We start from the raw sequence: 16,757 nt of genomic DNA, 5'->3' as shown, positions 1-16,757 counted from the left end.
CAATGAAGTCAGCACAACAGCTCTGTAGACCTTCAGTTTGGTAGTCAGTCTAATATTTCTCTCCCAAAGTTTTCTTTGGAGCCTCCCAAACACTGAGCTAGCTCTGGCAATGCGTACTTCAACCTCATAGTCAATGTGTACATCCCTGGAAAGTACACTGCCAAGGTAAGTGAACTTATCCATAGCATTCAAAACTCAAAAAACATTCAAAAATTCAAAAAAGACCTAAGTAGTTACTCAAGGCATGGTCCCTTTAATAAAAAAAAAAAAATCAAACTGGGAGGAGAAGATCTTCAGGGTTCCTGGGTAAAAGATAAACAGTTATTATTTAGTAATTACGTTCACTCTGGGCTAGGAGGGCAGGGACCTGTTGTGCAATCTATGTATGAGCTCCAGAGTGAATTGAGTTTAAGGCTTATTTACTCTTTGAGTAAAAAATCTAGCAGCAAACCCAAAGGAAAAGAGGCCGCTTAAGGCCATGGAAGTGTACCTTCCCCTGGGCAGAACACCCCAGGAGAGGAAGGACAGGAGAGCAAAGGGGAGGAGACTAGAGAGGAGAGCAAAGGGGAGGAGACAGGAGAGAGGAGGAGAAGGGAGGAGAAGGGAGGAGCTGGGAGGAGCTGCTACTCATTCACAGGTTGTGTTTGTCTTTCGTTCTTGAAGAAGACCATGACATTAAGATGATGACATGACTTGCAGTTGACTTTGATTTGAGTGAGGGAGGGCTGTCATCATCTTGATGTCATGAGAGACTATATACCATGTAGAAGAACCAAAAAATGTAAAAATGAAAACTTGGAGCCCTTTACATGTTCCTTTTTTTTATTTGAAAAGCATTTTTATTGTTTTCTCATCTCTCCTTTTTTTAAAAAAAATGTGTATTTATTCTTAGTTTTCAACATTCACTTTTATAAGATTTTGAGTTTTTAAATTTTCTACCTTCCTTCCCCTCCCCAAGCTATATTGTTTAGAGCCAAGGAAGTGATAGTCCTATTGCATTCTGCCTTGGTCAGGTCATGTCTGGAATACTGTGTTCATTTCTACATTTTAAGAAGAAACACATGAAGGAAGAAAATGGTGAAGAGGAAAAGAAACATATGGGAAAGTCTGATTTAGGAATAAAAACTGAGAGAAAACAAAGATTTATAAGCTAGACAAAAGCCTCATGCTTTGGTGTCATAAACAATTTCTTTGAGAAAAGAAATGGTAGGCACTGGGTATAGTGAGTATCAAATAGCACAACAAAAAATAAAATAGATTATGTTTTAATAGACATTATTGATGTGGGAGCTATCCCTTAATTAACTGTCTTCGTATAATAAGACTATTGGTTTGTCTGAATCATAAATCAGAATCGGTAAAAAGATGGGCAGCTACACAGTGCAGTGGATAGAGTGCCAGGCCTGGAGTCAGAAAGACTCATCTTACTGGGTCCAGATCTGGCCTCAGACACTTACTAGCTGTGTGACCCTGGGCAAGTCACTTAACCCTGTTTGTTTCAGTTTCCTCATCTGTAAAATGAGCTGGAAAAAGAAACAGCAAACCATTCCAGTATGTCTGCCAAGAAAACCCCAAATGGGATCACAAAGAGTTGGATATGACTGAAAAATGACTGAACAACAACGGGATGAAAGAATAATAATTATAAAAACATGATGTACAATTGAGGCAACTAAAACCTGAACTATTTGAACAAGTAATTGATGAATAAAATGGTAAATGGACAAGAGAAATTACATCAACTTTTACTTTAATAAGGTTACACAGAAGTTTAATTGCTATTGGGCTTTTACCATAACAAGAAGACCAAAAGACCCTAACATGGAACTTCATCAGCAAGCATTTTATTCACTTGCCAACCAGAGAGAGGTAGCAACAAAAAGCAACACGAGTTTAGACTATAAATTCAACTGTAAAATCTTATGAAAAAGGATAATGTTTCATAAAGCAGAGAAAAAGCAGTGGAAAACCAGTTTAAAGAAAGCTTGGCAAGATATACAACTAAGCATATTTAATCCAAGGACATTTAAGGATAAAAATGAAAGGAGGATAATAAACAAGGAAAATGGAAAAATATCTGCAAAAATTACTTTAACAAACTGTTTTCTCTATCAAGTAGAACAAACTCACTACACTTGGGCCCAAACATAACAGTCTCAGGTGTATTTATAGGGGATGTGGAAATAGCACTAAAAAGAACAAGACAACGAAACCATCTATATTGCATCCTGTACAAATTAACGTAGAGGAGTCCCACGTTGGAGAGAGCACAATTTTGAAAGTATTGAGGAATCAATATAGAAGGTACTTGAAGGAATAGAAGGTACCAAAACTATTGGGGAAGGGAGAAGGGGAATCTTACACATTATTTATACCCAAAAATAACATCCAAGAAAACATTAGCATTCAGCCAATATGCCTACTCTTCCATTTCTACAAAATTTTTATGAATGTTCACTCTGTCATACATAGATAAATAATATCCTTGATGATAGCATAAGAAGGGAACAAGGGTGTATGGAGTATTCAGGGAGGACCCTTGGTGTGAGGTTTTCCTCAGCCATTTACAGGGCTGCTCATTCACCTTTGGTGTCTACCTGTCGCCTAATTCTCACCCATGGCTCCAAGAAGCTATAACATGTGCAGGGGCCACACCTCAATAAAACTATCTTGGCAGATGGGTTAAGCCAGATTGAGGGTAGCTGACAGGTTTCAAATCCATCAGAGGATTAGGGGGATATCTACTTGAAGCATGTGAAGACTTCCCCCAGCAGAATGGATGGCTTACAGTAATTTGTTCTAATGACCATCAAAGCAGCTGAAGCAGATGCTGTGGAGTGCTTAGAGCTTGGTCAGACATTAAAGATGCCAAGGTCATCTACTGTATCACAAGTCATCACCAGTCATTTTGACTTTTCTGTTGCCACAGGACTTCAATGACTCCAGAAAAGACATTTAAATCCAATTCACACACAAGTCGTCACCCATCATACATTGTGATAGCATTGTTCCTCTTTAAAAACAAAAAATGAACAACAACAACAGCAAAAAGAAGGGAACAAAGAGATTTTTAGAGTTAATATTCACCAGTGGACCACATCATCCCAATTTTGCAGTTGCCTGAAAGATGGAATATATATGAGCTCACTGTACTATTTTTGCTGATTATGAAGAAGGCTTTGATTTAGTAGAGCAAAACACCAAATCAAAGATTTATGTCCAACAAAGTATCTCTCTACATCATAATCATTCATGATTTCTTGAAAGATATACATAGAAATAACCCTGTTGAATGACTCTCTCTCTGATCATAATCATCAGGGGAAGCATGATATAGCAAGATAGATGTTAGTCAAAGGTATTTGCCACTGTAATGAAAGAAATACAATACAGAATACAAGTTTAAGAGATATTTCATATTGATGATGAGGTCTTCCAGATGTTTCTTTCTATTAATGACATTGTGATAGTAGCCATCAAGTCCTGGAACTTTTCAAAGCCTCTTTGAAAAGATATGTTATCTTAGATCAAAAGACTTTGGCTTGATCACTCACCAAGAACAAGCACAATAAAAATGTCCATTTCCCAAAGTAAATGTATTTGACAAGTTGTGATACCAGGATTCCTACTCCCTCCTCTCTTCATGTGAGCCAGGGGAGCTTTTTTCCCCCCTCAAAGACAATAACTTTATTGAAACAGAGGACTAAGGTTCAAGCTGTGCCTACATATATGCAGCTTCCTTATAAACCCACATTGACCTGGCTTCCTGGCTACACGCTGGTCCTTCTGTGACAATATCTATTAAAGTGGGAAGGAGGACTCCCTCCCTTACATTTATATGTTCATATTTGTTGAAGTTTTCAAGTTCGCAATAATAAAAATATTATAAAATTGTAATGTGAGATCTGACTAATGTAGTGGGCAATCCCTCAATAGACCACAAGGAGACAATATCAAAAATGTTTGATTAACTAATAGTTTTCAAATTTTAATGTGTTGATATCTGCAATCTCCAATCTTTTCTTAGTCAATAGACTCCACAGGAATCTTTAGAAATTAGTGTATGATGTTACAGTCCACTACAATTAATCTGAAGAATTGAGGCGACCAGCCAGGTATAAGAACCCTAAAAAAAGGAAATTATTGATAATGTCTTTTAAATAGAGAAATTACCAAAAGCTCATGGGGAAAATAAACATCGTCTTTTCTCTTTTTTTCCTTGTTTATATCAGTGAATATGGTGTGTGTGTGTGTGTGTGTGTGTGTGTGTGTGTGTGTGTGTGTGTGTGTCTGCATTAGTATTTATAAGTAAGGCCTGTAAAGCCTTATGAAAGGAAAGCCTGGGCTATGCTTTAGAAAGGGAAAATATTTTAATCTTCTCTTTGTATGCCCACAGCCCCCAGGAAAGATGTACATGCCCCACCTACCTCCTGGCAGAGAGATGATGGACTTCAAATGTAGAATGAGACATGCATTTTGAATATGGTCAGTGTTGGGGTCTGCTTTCCTGAACTATGTATTTTCATTATGAAGATTTTCTTCTCTTTTTATTTTTAATTAAGGGGACGATATTGGAAGGGAAAAATAATAAATGCCTGTATAAATAAATATAGAAGTTTTAAAAAAAGGAAAATGGACATGTTGAAGGCATGGAGAATTTTCTATTACCTTCCTTCACACACTATAGGCAACTACTCACTGTTGCCCAGTAATTCTCCTTTTCAGTTAGGCAGTCATATACTCTTTTACTTAGAATCCATCTCATCATTACTCTTTCTTTAAAAAAAAAATAAATTGCTGTCTAGACCTGCTGATTTCTTTTAACAACATGCAATATCAAAGCCATATGTGTAAGCATTATTGTAAATTGCTGTTCTAAAATGTCAGGAGGCTTATTGTTCCAGGAACAAAGGATCATCAGAATCAAATAATTGCTCAGATTTAGGCAAAATGTGTAATAGCAAGAGGATATTTGATGTGTCATTTGCTACTGTCTATTATTTTCTTTTCCTGAAATCTTTACACAAAGAAGACAAGTGAATTCACCAGTTTAATAGAAATCAGCCTGTAATTGAACAATAAGGTTATCTATGGATGGATAAGCCAATACGTATAATAAACTAGGGACACTGTGAGGAGATAAGTAAGATGTAAGGTAAAGCTGCATTTAATTTTTAATGCCTTTGTGGTCATCAAATTATAACCCTGTAATCCATTGATTCTACAGAAATGTTTTCATTTCCTTTGGAACAGCTGATGGTGAAAGCAGAGATAATTATTTTCAGGATCTCCCACATAGCTGAATCCCTCCTGCTTATACAATAGGGCACATGAGAATGGCACGGTGCAACTGTTTAGTGCATTCTTTGTGAATCAGTCTGCGCAATAAATACTGGGTGCTGTCCAGTCACTTGTTTATGATGGAAAGAACTACACAAAAAGAATTTTCTAACCTCAGTCTTTTAATGTGCAGAATATTTTTTAATGACAAGAGCAGCGTTAACAATCTAAACACTACATTTACTGGAGTTGCTGTAGCCAAAATGTAGGACTGATAAGTGGTGAACTGAAACTAAGAAATCAATTAGCTCAGATAGTTCAGGCCAAAATATAGACCCATTTATGTTCAGGGAGCTGAAATGTAACCATGTCTTAAGTAAAAAGAACAACTTTTTTTCTTTCTTTTTTTTTCTTTTCTCCAGACCTGTGATTTCAGCACTGTGCAGAAATTTTGGCATGGAAATTGGCTCTGTGATTCAGATTTGTGACTCTGCTGTAAGTTAGTCTTAAAGAGTGCCTTAAGGATACTGAGAGGTGACATGACTTGTCCATGGTTACACAACTACAGTGCTTGAACCTGGGTCTTCCTGACTCCAAGTTTGACCCTTTCTTTATGTACCATACCACTGCCTCACAAGCAAACCATTATAACTACAATTATGTTACTAATAATACTAATATACTAATATAATAATACTAAAATACTAATAATGATAATCTGTTGGCAGATCCAACAGGTCATATCTAACCTCCTGGAGACTGCAGCTTATTCTGTTTTGTATTTGAAACAAAACTTACACTCAACATTTCTAAGTATAAATAAAATGATGAAATAACATGATAAATATTAAAAAGTACTTTGTTATACTGTGATCATATTACAGATGAGATATGAATTAGCATACTTTTATTAAATGTTTATTATGTGCCAGGTACAATGCTAAGTGCTGAGAATACAAAGAAAAAAGCCAAGATAGTCCCTGCTTTCAAGGTGATTATATTCCAGTGAGAGAAAACGTATGTGAGAACGTATAAGGAAGGAAAGAAACAAATTTTACTAAGTACTTCCTACATGCCAGGTACTTATGCTATCCACTTTACAAATATTATCTCATTTGATCCTCACAATGATCCTGGGAGATGTGTTACCATCATCCCCATATTCCAATGGGGGAAATAGAAATTAAGTGATTTGCCCAGGATCACACAGCTAAGAAGGATCTGAGGTAGAATCTGAACTCATGTTTTTCTGACTCCAGGCTTAGCATTCTATCCATTCTATCCACTTTACAAAGTAAGTAGAGTAGATGGAAAGTAATGCTAGATTGGGTAGCACTGGTAGTATAGAAGATATAGTTAGTTACCTTTCAAGGAAACAATTTCAATTAACCAACATACATGCAAGAATATGCAAGGAAGGAGGCAAACATTTCTAAATGCCTGCCATATGCCAAGCACTGTCCAAAACAACAATAACAACAACAACATTCCTTGTCCTCAAGGAATTCCTTGCATTCTCTTGGAAGAAACAACACACTCAGAAATATATACAAAATAAATACAATACAATTCAAGGGGGAGAACAGAGGCACTAGTAGCTGGGGAATCAGGAAAGATCTTATGATAGAGGTGGTTCTTGATTTGACCTTTGAAGGAAGCTTAGAGTTAGAGGTGAAAAGGGAATGTATTCTAGACAGGGGGAAAAACTTCTACAAAGGCACGGAGAAAGGTGGCGGCTGACTCATCATATGTGAGGAACAGTAAAGAGGCCAATTTGACTGTATTGTAGGGTATAACCAATGATCCTAAGAGATAGAGTAATAAGCACATTCCAAGTTTGAGGAAATGATCTATGCATAGGCATAGAAGTAGAAGACAGAAATCTGAGCTCATTAGAACAAGCAGAAGGGATTGGCTGGAATACATAAGAAACACACATGTTATAATCTGTGCCTGTAAGTGGCTCCTGATTTTACTCGTTATTTTTTGGAGGTAGTATTGGAGGGGGTTTTCATGAATACTATACTTATCGAAGTGGAAATGGTATGGTGTGAAGCAGCTATCAAGATATTAAAAAACCACTGGATTGCTATTATTTGATGATTAGTTTTTGAAAAATTGTTACAAATGATATGCTTATTTTGTAAACTTGACAGTTTTCCTGTAAGAATCAGCATGGCTAGAGAGCTGGCCTCATGACCAGTCAGGAAGAGCATGGCCAAATCAAGAAGACTTGAGTTTAAGTCCCATCTCTGACTCATCCTACCTTTATACTGGCTGTGTGATCATGGGCAAGTTGTTTGACATCTCATGTTTTTCTTACTCTAAGGTGCAAAGGCAGTGGCAATCTGATTTAGTAGAGGAAGTTTTCTCACCGGGAGTTCTATCTACAGAATGAAATCATAGGTTTCTTCTAACACCTCACTTCCTTTATTGCAACCCAATCCACTTTCCATCCTCCTTTCCCCCCTCCACCAAAAGAAAATCAACATGAGTAGAGGCAGCACAGAAGAGTGAATCTCTGGAGATCTGACCTTGGAATCATCAAAACCTGTTCTCAACTTGGACCTCTAACACATAGTGCTATGTGCCTCTGGGGAAGTCACTTAACTTTTCTTTGCCCAATCGAACCTCTAAGATGTAAGTTGCAGAACAATTCCCAGTGTGCACTGGTAGAGGAAGTTTCCTTGCCATATATGTCCTATTTCCTATTTGGCCTGAACTCATGAAGTCATAGTTCCAGACTAAAAACCTTAATGGTAGCTCTTTAATCTAAGTCACCCTGTAAAGAATATTTAATATAATGATTAGAGGCAGTTTTGAAAAGTATATTTAAAAATTTTTTTAAACAGTGAAAGCTATTATAAGGCTTCTTTAGAAGAAGACCACTCAAAGTCTTTTACTTTTAGAGAAATATTTGGCCACTAATGATCTACAATGGAGAAGCATAATGTAAGTATAAAAGAATATAGCTATATTGATTGAGTATGAAATAATCCATTAGTCTGCTAGAGATCATCTACATGATGCTGTTAGTAAGTACCACAATTTGCTTGCCTTTAATATATTCTCTCAAGACTCATAGTGACCAGACATTACGGTCCTGTCTTTTGGCTTCAAAACTTTTGTTCTTGTTACTGATCTGTTGATCAAATCACTAACTGTTACCTATGCCAAGGTTGCTCTGTTAGTAGTACTAGAGTCTCCAGTACTCTTAAGAAGATCCTTGACTAGTACCTCTAATGACAATATTCAACTAAATTCTCCTGATCTTTCTTGAAAAAAGAGTCAACATTTGACCTTTCCTGAGCTTATCAAAAGACTGTGGATAATGCTACTGAAGATACCTAAGCAATCTTAACTCATCAAAGGGACAGACCAAGTTAGGTACCTTTGGTTTGGAATTTCTATTACTGCTTGAGTCTTCCAGAATATAGTGGATACCTTGCTTTTTTAGAATCTTAGACATGGTAGCAATATTTCTATAATGTTCTGACTTTGAGACTATTAGAGGGTGAGCTTGAGGGAATCATCCTGGTATGATGCAAAGAGTGTTGGATTTGGGTCAAATCCCAGCTCTATTCCTTAAAAGCAATATAATCTTGGCTAAATCATCTGACCACTCTGGGCATCAGTTTTCTTATCCAAAAAAATGATAGAGTTAGAGTAGATGACCCTTAAGTTCTCTTCCAGCCCTGTATCTATGGCTTTTTGTTGAATTGTTGGATTGAATTGAAGGATTTTGAGAGCAAAGAGGAGCTGTCTATGGTTCTGAATCTGCTGAGGTGCAGAAGTGCTGTCTAATATTTAAAAATTCATGATACCCTAGAACACAGTCAATGAAAAAAAAATTCCATGGCTGGAATCTGTAGTTACTTTAGTAGTTACTTCAGTAGAATTTTAGCCCAATCAGTTGAGGATATAGCCCACTACAGCCCTACCTCTAATGTCATTAGTTCAGGATACTAAGGGACTGGAGATGTGGAAAGACACACAGGTGCCAAGATTTGTGTCTTTAAGAGAAAGTTCCATTTATAGCTCTGACCACTGAAAGAGCAAGTGATGAGGTTTGGAGAAAGCAAAGTTTATATGAGGCGGATTTGGGAGTGTCAGAAATGAAATAGGTCATTGTTATATAAGTGGCTGATTTAGGTCCAGCAATCATTACTTCATGGTGTGAGTGCAATCAAGACATGAGTGAATTAATTAATATGAGCATATTGTTTGGTGAGAATTTGAAGAGTGAATGTAGGAAGAAATTGGTAGATGGTAGAAGATGTAGGATAGCAGCCTTCATCATTTTAACCTTGGATTTTCCCTGGTGTTATAATTGTCATGTGTGTGCATATGTGTGAAGGTAATGTTGTGGAGACAAGTGTTATTAGTCATGCCCCCACTCCAATATATGCAACACATATAAGGTTGGGGACCAATTGATGATGAAGTTGTATAGTAATGAGCATTTGAATTGTATCATCTGACCTTCCTGTGATTTTTTTCCCCCTAAAGAAGAATATCACTTACTGTTGGTACTGTGGATTTGTAACATATAAATCAGATTGTCTAGTTCCCTACCTCAAATAAACTAATCCTTTTAAGGAGTAAGAGGAGATATTGTAAGCTTGTGGCTATTGAAAAACATGCTGCAGGCATTTCCCTCCATGTTCATCTGATTATGCTTTCCTCTATATTTGACTTAATCTTGTTCCTGGCTTTTCTTCCCTTCTCAGAACTGCTTAGATGTGCCTGAACTACTTTCTTGCAATTTGACTTAGCATATTTCTTTTTCTCTTCACCTCATCTCTACTCAGCTTCTGACTATTGACTCAAGCCCTTCAATAGTAGATATAGTAGGAAAAGTGCTGGATTTGCAATCAGAAAATCTGGGTTCAAATTCAAGGTTGGTCATTTGCCTGGGTGACCTCGAGAAAGTCACTTAACCTCTCTGTGCCTTAATTTGCTCATTTGTAAAATCTGTAAATTCATCTTAGAGGTCAAAAGATCTGAAGACCAGATTATCCAGCTCTATGTCTGTGATCCTCTGATTCTCACTATTGCAGCACTCATGAGAATAATAAAGTAAAAGACCACAGTGAAGATAATTGCTGCTTAAATTCCACAACTGTTGCAGAGGGAGAAAAACTATTAAAATTTTATGAAGAAATAGATAAGATTTTTCAAGCCAAGTTGACCAAGTTTGATACTCAGTGATATAAATGTAAAAATCAGCAGGAAGAGTAGAAAGCATCCACAATCTCATTTGATCAGGATGAGATCAAGGATACATCAAATTATTGAAGTATATTCCAAACTGACATGAGTTTTTCAACTGGCTATTGATAAATTAGGTGATAATCAAGTTATCTAAAAAATTCAGTCATCCCTGAGTGAGCAGTATAACTTATATTTCAATTCTTTAGGGGATCTGTGATCTACTCATTATGGCACTTCCTCAACTGGAATGGATTATACTTCATCCATGCTTTCACATCCATACAATTCTTGTCCATAACCTTCCTTACATCATTCATAGAGTTATGCATATCCACTGCATTAGAGACCTTTTTCTGGTTCTTTTAACATTTTGTGAATACTAGTACATCACTAGCACATCTTTCTTGTTACATTACCAAGACACTTACTTTTCTAGTCACACTTCCCATGACTATATCTTTTGTAAAATCCAATACAGACTCCAACTTAAAGAGGGATTATCTGTAAGTGATAAGATCCTTCAGATTCCTGTTTGAGGATCATATTGTGCTGGAGGCATCAAGTCCTGGAAAAGTGCAGAACCATTTAGAAGACATAATTGGTATGCCTTGTTTTATTGCACCTTGCTTTTTGTGCTTTGCAGATATTGGTGGATTTTAAAAAAAACAAATTGAAGTTTTGTGGCAGCCCTGCATTTAGCAAGTCTATTGGTGAAATTTTTTCCAACAGCATGTGCTCACTTTGCGTCTGTTTCATATTTTTGTAATTCTTGTGATATTTCAAACTTTTTCATTAATATATGTTACGATGATCCATGATCAGTGATCTTTGGTGTTACTACTGTAATTATTTGGGGCATCTTGAACTGTACCCATATAAGATCATAAACTTAATTAATAAATGTTGCATGCATTCTGACTGCTCCACCAACCAGCTGTTATCTCTTTCCCACTCCTCAGGGCCTCCCTATTTTCTGAGACACAATGATATTGAAGACTTCAGAGAGGCCTGGAAGGAATTACATGAACTCATGCCAAGTCAAAGGAGCCGAACCAGGAGATCATTGTACACAGTAACAACCACAATGCACGAGGCATTTTTCTTATAGACTTAGCCTTTCACAGAAATCAAGGACCCAAAGCATTCCCAAAGGAATCTTGAGGCAAAATGCATCCACATCCTGAGAAAGAACTATGGAATTGAAAGCAGATTGAAGCAGAATATTTTCTCTTGTGTTATGTTTTGTTTTGTTTGGGTTTTTCTCATGGTTTATCCCATTCAATTTAATTCTTCCATGCAATCTGACTAATGTGAATATGTATTTAATAAGAATGAATGTGTAGAACCCATATAAGACTGCATGCCATCTCAGGGAGGAAGGTATGAGGGAGTGGGAGAAAATCTAAGATTTATAGAAGTGATTGTAGAAAACTGAAAACAAATACATTTTTTAAAATTCTCAAAAAAAATGAAAAATATTACATAAACTTAGTTGACAAAGTTTTGGAAGGGTTTGAGAGGATCAGCTCCAATTTTCAAAGAAGTTCTACTCAGGGGGAAATGCTATCAAACAGCAACACATGCTACAGAGATATCTTTCATAAAAGGAAAAGTTAATTGATGAGGAAAACCTCATTGTTGTCTTATTTTAAGAAATTGCCCCAGCCACCCCAACCTTCAGCAGCCACCACCCTGATCAGTCAGCAGCCATCAACATCAAGACAAGACCCTCCATCAGTAAAATGATTATTACTAACTGAAGGCAAAGATGATGGTTCATCAGGTTCCTACTCTTTCACCCTGGGGAAAAGTTGCTTGGAATTTAGGTTTTGTTCCTATCTAGGCTCTCCCTAAAGTGGAGAATAGAAGGTATTCACTGTCCAATGTGAATCAGTAACGGGAAAAGTGAATGCAAAGTTGAAGACAAATGTTAAATACAAAATGATCTTACAGATATGTATTAACAAAGATGTAAAACAAGGATACAGTAATTTATATCCACTGTTATACTCTCCAAGAAGGCTGAGAATTAAGCTTATCAAAATATGACATATATTCCAAGATTTCTGAAAAGGCATTTTTTACATTTTGCCCCTTTTCTTCAGTGTCCAAACAATTCTCTTCAGACCCATGTCTTCTAGAAAATGAAGTCAAACATTGAGTTCTTCCCCTTATTGGTGGTATTCTCTCCAATGCAGAATTTTCTCTACCATCAGTTATCTCTGTCCAAGGGATGTGGTATCTCTGGACCCCTTGCATTCAGAAGACTACTTCCAAGTTAGGGTATGGTTATCTCAGGATGTCTTTTTAGTGCCATGTTTAGGCAAAGAAACACAAAGCAAAAGAATCAGTAAAAGCTGCCCAAGACCTCGCTCACCCAAGCTCAGTTATCTGAGCCATTGTTCTAGTTGCCAGGCTTCTTCCTTGCTCACTCATAGGAAGTTCATGAAAGGAAAGCCACATGAGTCACAGAAAAAGAAAAGCAGAAGCTGTCTCCTTTTAAAGACTCCATTGAGTAATTTGCTCTTTCTGTTTGGGGTCCTTTGAGGGGACCTCTGAACCTAATCCATTCCTTTACTGAAACACATATGTTCCTGGAGTCCCTGAAAGGTTTTAGGGGAGTTCTGGCTGACACTCCATGGAAATTTCACTATAGGCTCATTGCTACTCATGGTTCCTGACATGCAACATTCAATTCAAATATATTTATATTTTATTTTTAAACAGATCAGGCTAGAGTTATTCTAATTGTACACCATGCTGGTTTCTAATTTTGATTCTTCAAAGCTTTGTACTGATTTTGATATTGGCTATAGAAAACAGGTGGTCTGATTGTATAACAAAAGTACTTTTATGAGAAATACTTATCTCATAAGCATTTGCAAAAAGACCACCATTAAAATAATTATAGCTAAAATTTCTTCACAAAATTTAAGAGGCTGAGAAATTTCTTCAAGAATGTTATATAACCCTTCAAATAATATCTATTATTACTTCTTTTTTTAAAGGAGGCAATTGGGGTTAAGTGACTCTCCTGGGGTCACACAGCTGGTAGGTATCTGAGGCCAGAATTGAACTCAGGTTCTCCTGACTCCAAGGTCAGTGCTTTATCCACTGTGCCACTTAGTTATCCCAATATATATTACTGAATGCAAAGGTAGGCATAGGTGACATCAGGTGTTGGAAAATATGAATCAGGAATAATAAATGAAAGATATCAGAGATATGTAAACTGTAGAAAAGCCTTACGCCTACACACACACACACACACACACACACACACACACACACACACACAATACTTAGAAAAAAGAATGGGAAGGCCCTAGATATGCTTTTTTAGGGGAAAAAAGTTTTTGATTATTTTAAAAGACAGGAAATAAGTGACTACTCAATACTAATTATTCAATAGAGTAAATGACTAGTATGTGCTTCAGCACAGCTCTTTTATCTGTACATATTCTGATGAAAAGTTTTAAATTTTTTCTTATCTTCTAGAGCCCACTAATAGATAAGGTAGACACACTCTCAGAATTAGGAATATTCCTAATTCTGTCACATTCCTTGAAACCTCATGGTTGGAGCCAGTTTCAGTGCCCAAATGGTATAAAAATTGCAACAGATATTGCTTTTGGTTACTTTGGTAGGAAAAGTATTTTATTATCTATTGTCTCTCAGATTTATTACTGAAAATTGCACATTGTGCTCACATGACATTTTATACCTCTGATTCTTCTAAGCCAGGCCAGCCTCCCTGCCATGTTATATAGGGAGGAAGACAAACTTCAAATTCCAGTAACTAAAATTGACTTATATTTTAGTTATTTATGCCAAAGAAATCAAAAGTGTACATATTCTGGGATGGGTAAATTTTCTTCATCTTGTTGCAAACAAACAAAAAATCCATCTTCATGAAGGATCTCCCTTATTAAGGAAAGCTCTCCTAGGCTCTACAAAGTTCAGAAACAGGACACAGAAAATTCTATTTCCCTCTACTGAATATGTGCCAACGAATACATGCATACATGCTTGCATTCAAAACAAAACAAATCCCATCATGAGACAAGCAATAGAAAATAAGCAAGATTTCACAAGATGATGTTTCTTGTTGTCTTTGGACATGTAATAAGGCCAACTCCAATAATTCTTTTGTAAGCCTTTTCAAAGAGAAACCATGTGTTACCCTTCCATTGTAGCTGCTGTGTTCTGGTTTTGTTTACAGTAGTACTATCAAGATCTCTATGTTCTTATTCTTTCATAAGAGTTCTTAACCTGGGGTCCATGATCCTGTTTTTTAAACACATTTTGAACACATGGACATACCTGCAATTTACAGTTCCTTGTCACCACAGTGAAAAGGAAACAAACCTATATTTCTAAAATATTTATAGCAGCTTTCTTTGTGGTAACAAAGAAGTGGAAATTGTGGGGATGCCTGTCCTGTCAACTGAGGAATGGTGAACAAGTTGCGGTATATGATTGTGATGGAACACTACTGTTCTGTAAGAAATGATGAGCTTAAGGATTTTAGAAAAACATGGAAAGACTTGCACGAAATGATGAAGAGTAACATGAGCAGAACCAAGAGAATGTTGTATACAGAAGCAACAATATCATTTTAAGAACAACTTTGAGTGACTATTATATATATCCAAATTAACCAAAGGATATATGAAAGAAGATGCTATCAGCATCCAGAGAAAGAACTAATAAATAGAAGTATATATAGAATGGTTTCACATACATACATACATATATACATGTACACACATATACATACAAACATGCATATATATATATATATATATATATATACACATTTGTGTTTAATGGTAGCCATGGAGGGGGAAGAAAAAAGGGGAAAAAGAAACTTACATAATAACTTTATTGTATATTTAAAAGGAATAGCAAATTGTACGAAATAGATGAGCAGTTCCATGTACAATTATCTTTTTTGTATTCTCCTATGTTATGGAAATTCTTGTTTAATTTATGTTCAGAATAAAATAAATAATTGTTTTTTAAAAAAGAACTCATATGCCATTAGTATGTCCATTCGTTGGTTACTGGACAAGGATTTTACATTAATAGTACCATTATCTAAGTTAAAGTAATAGAAAACCTACTAACTATATAATCCATAGCCCCTATCTCCCCATTTTTCTACAAGTCTGCTATCATCACTACATAAACAGTAGAGATCACATACGATTAAAAGCCATTTTTGTAATTTTCTTTTATACTTTTTTAAAGTTATAGAAAATGAAATGTTGGTTTGGGATGAAATTAAGGATGCAGAAACCAAGTATAATAATTTCATGTAGAAGATCAATCAGCATAAATTAATGTCCATAATTAGGAGACCAAATATAGTATAATAAGCAAACACTTGACTTACTTGCCAATCAAAGAGATATTATGTTCAAGGGCAAAACAAGTGAAGTTTATAAATGTTTGTAAAATCTTACAGGGAAGGAGAGTGAAAGAAATATTGTAAGTGGTTTTACCTAGTAAAATAAAAACATTTGAGATTTAACCTAGTGAGAAGAAAGTTTGGTGATCAGCCCAATTAAGTAAAATCACTCTGAATGCATTGATAACTCTGAAAGGAGGACAAAAAAGAGATAAACATTGAAAAGATCCACAAAGATTTTTAAAATATACTCTTTTAACCATGAAGGAAAATGGAGTCCCCATAGTTGGACTCTAAAATTATAATACAATATATGCTTATTGAGGAAGTAGAAATGCCAATACGGAGAACAGAGTTATAAAAACAACTGGATTAGACACTTGTAAACAGAGGAATTGTGGCCATCACAATTGTGAATGTTGACGGACAACATTTTTCAAAGTATCTGAAGTAGGAGAAGTATCCAAAGGTATGGTGGGGGGGAACTCAAACCTTATTAATATCAGAAAGCCAACAGAGAACATCAACAACTAAGAACCTATATGCCCTACTTTCCCATCTATATGCTATTTTGATGAGGATAATATGCACACATATTGAGAATATCCTTGATGAGAGAGTTAGTAGTAGACAGATAGACTTTAACAAGTAATATCCCACAGTAGCCACATTTTTACAATTATACACAAGATGTAAAGTATCCACTATCCTGTTGTTATTGTTCATTGACTATTAAAAAAATCTTTTGAGTCAGTATCAAAATACCACCCAAAAGTCTTCCTTAAAACAAAGTATCTCCTACCTCATACATTAAAATTATGAAAGATTGTATGAATGATAGATAACGTTG

At 35.9% G+C, this 16,757-nt stretch overlaps 1 long non-coding RNA gene across 1 annotated transcript; it reads left to right on the top strand.

Moving 5' to 3' along the window:
• Positions 1-1,322: 1,322 nt before the first annotated feature.
• LOC140500609 (uncharacterized) lies at positions 1,323-11,794 on the top strand. The gene is made up of 3 exons (XR_011965800.1): positions 1,323-4,485; positions 5,703-5,775; positions 11,454-11,794. It is a non-coding gene; the product is annotated as an uncharacterized lncRNA (long non-coding RNA).
• Positions 11,795-16,757: the final 4,963 nt, after the last annotated feature.

The sequence above is a fragment of the Notamacropus eugenii genome, chromosome 4 (genome assembly GCF_028372415.1).
Source record: "Notamacropus eugenii isolate mMacEug1 chromosome 4, mMacEug1.pri_v2, whole genome shotgun sequence".
NCBI lineage: Eukaryota > Metazoa > Chordata > Mammalia > Diprotodontia > Macropodidae > Notamacropus > Notamacropus eugenii.
This window is presented reverse-complemented; position numbering and strand designations above follow the sequence as displayed.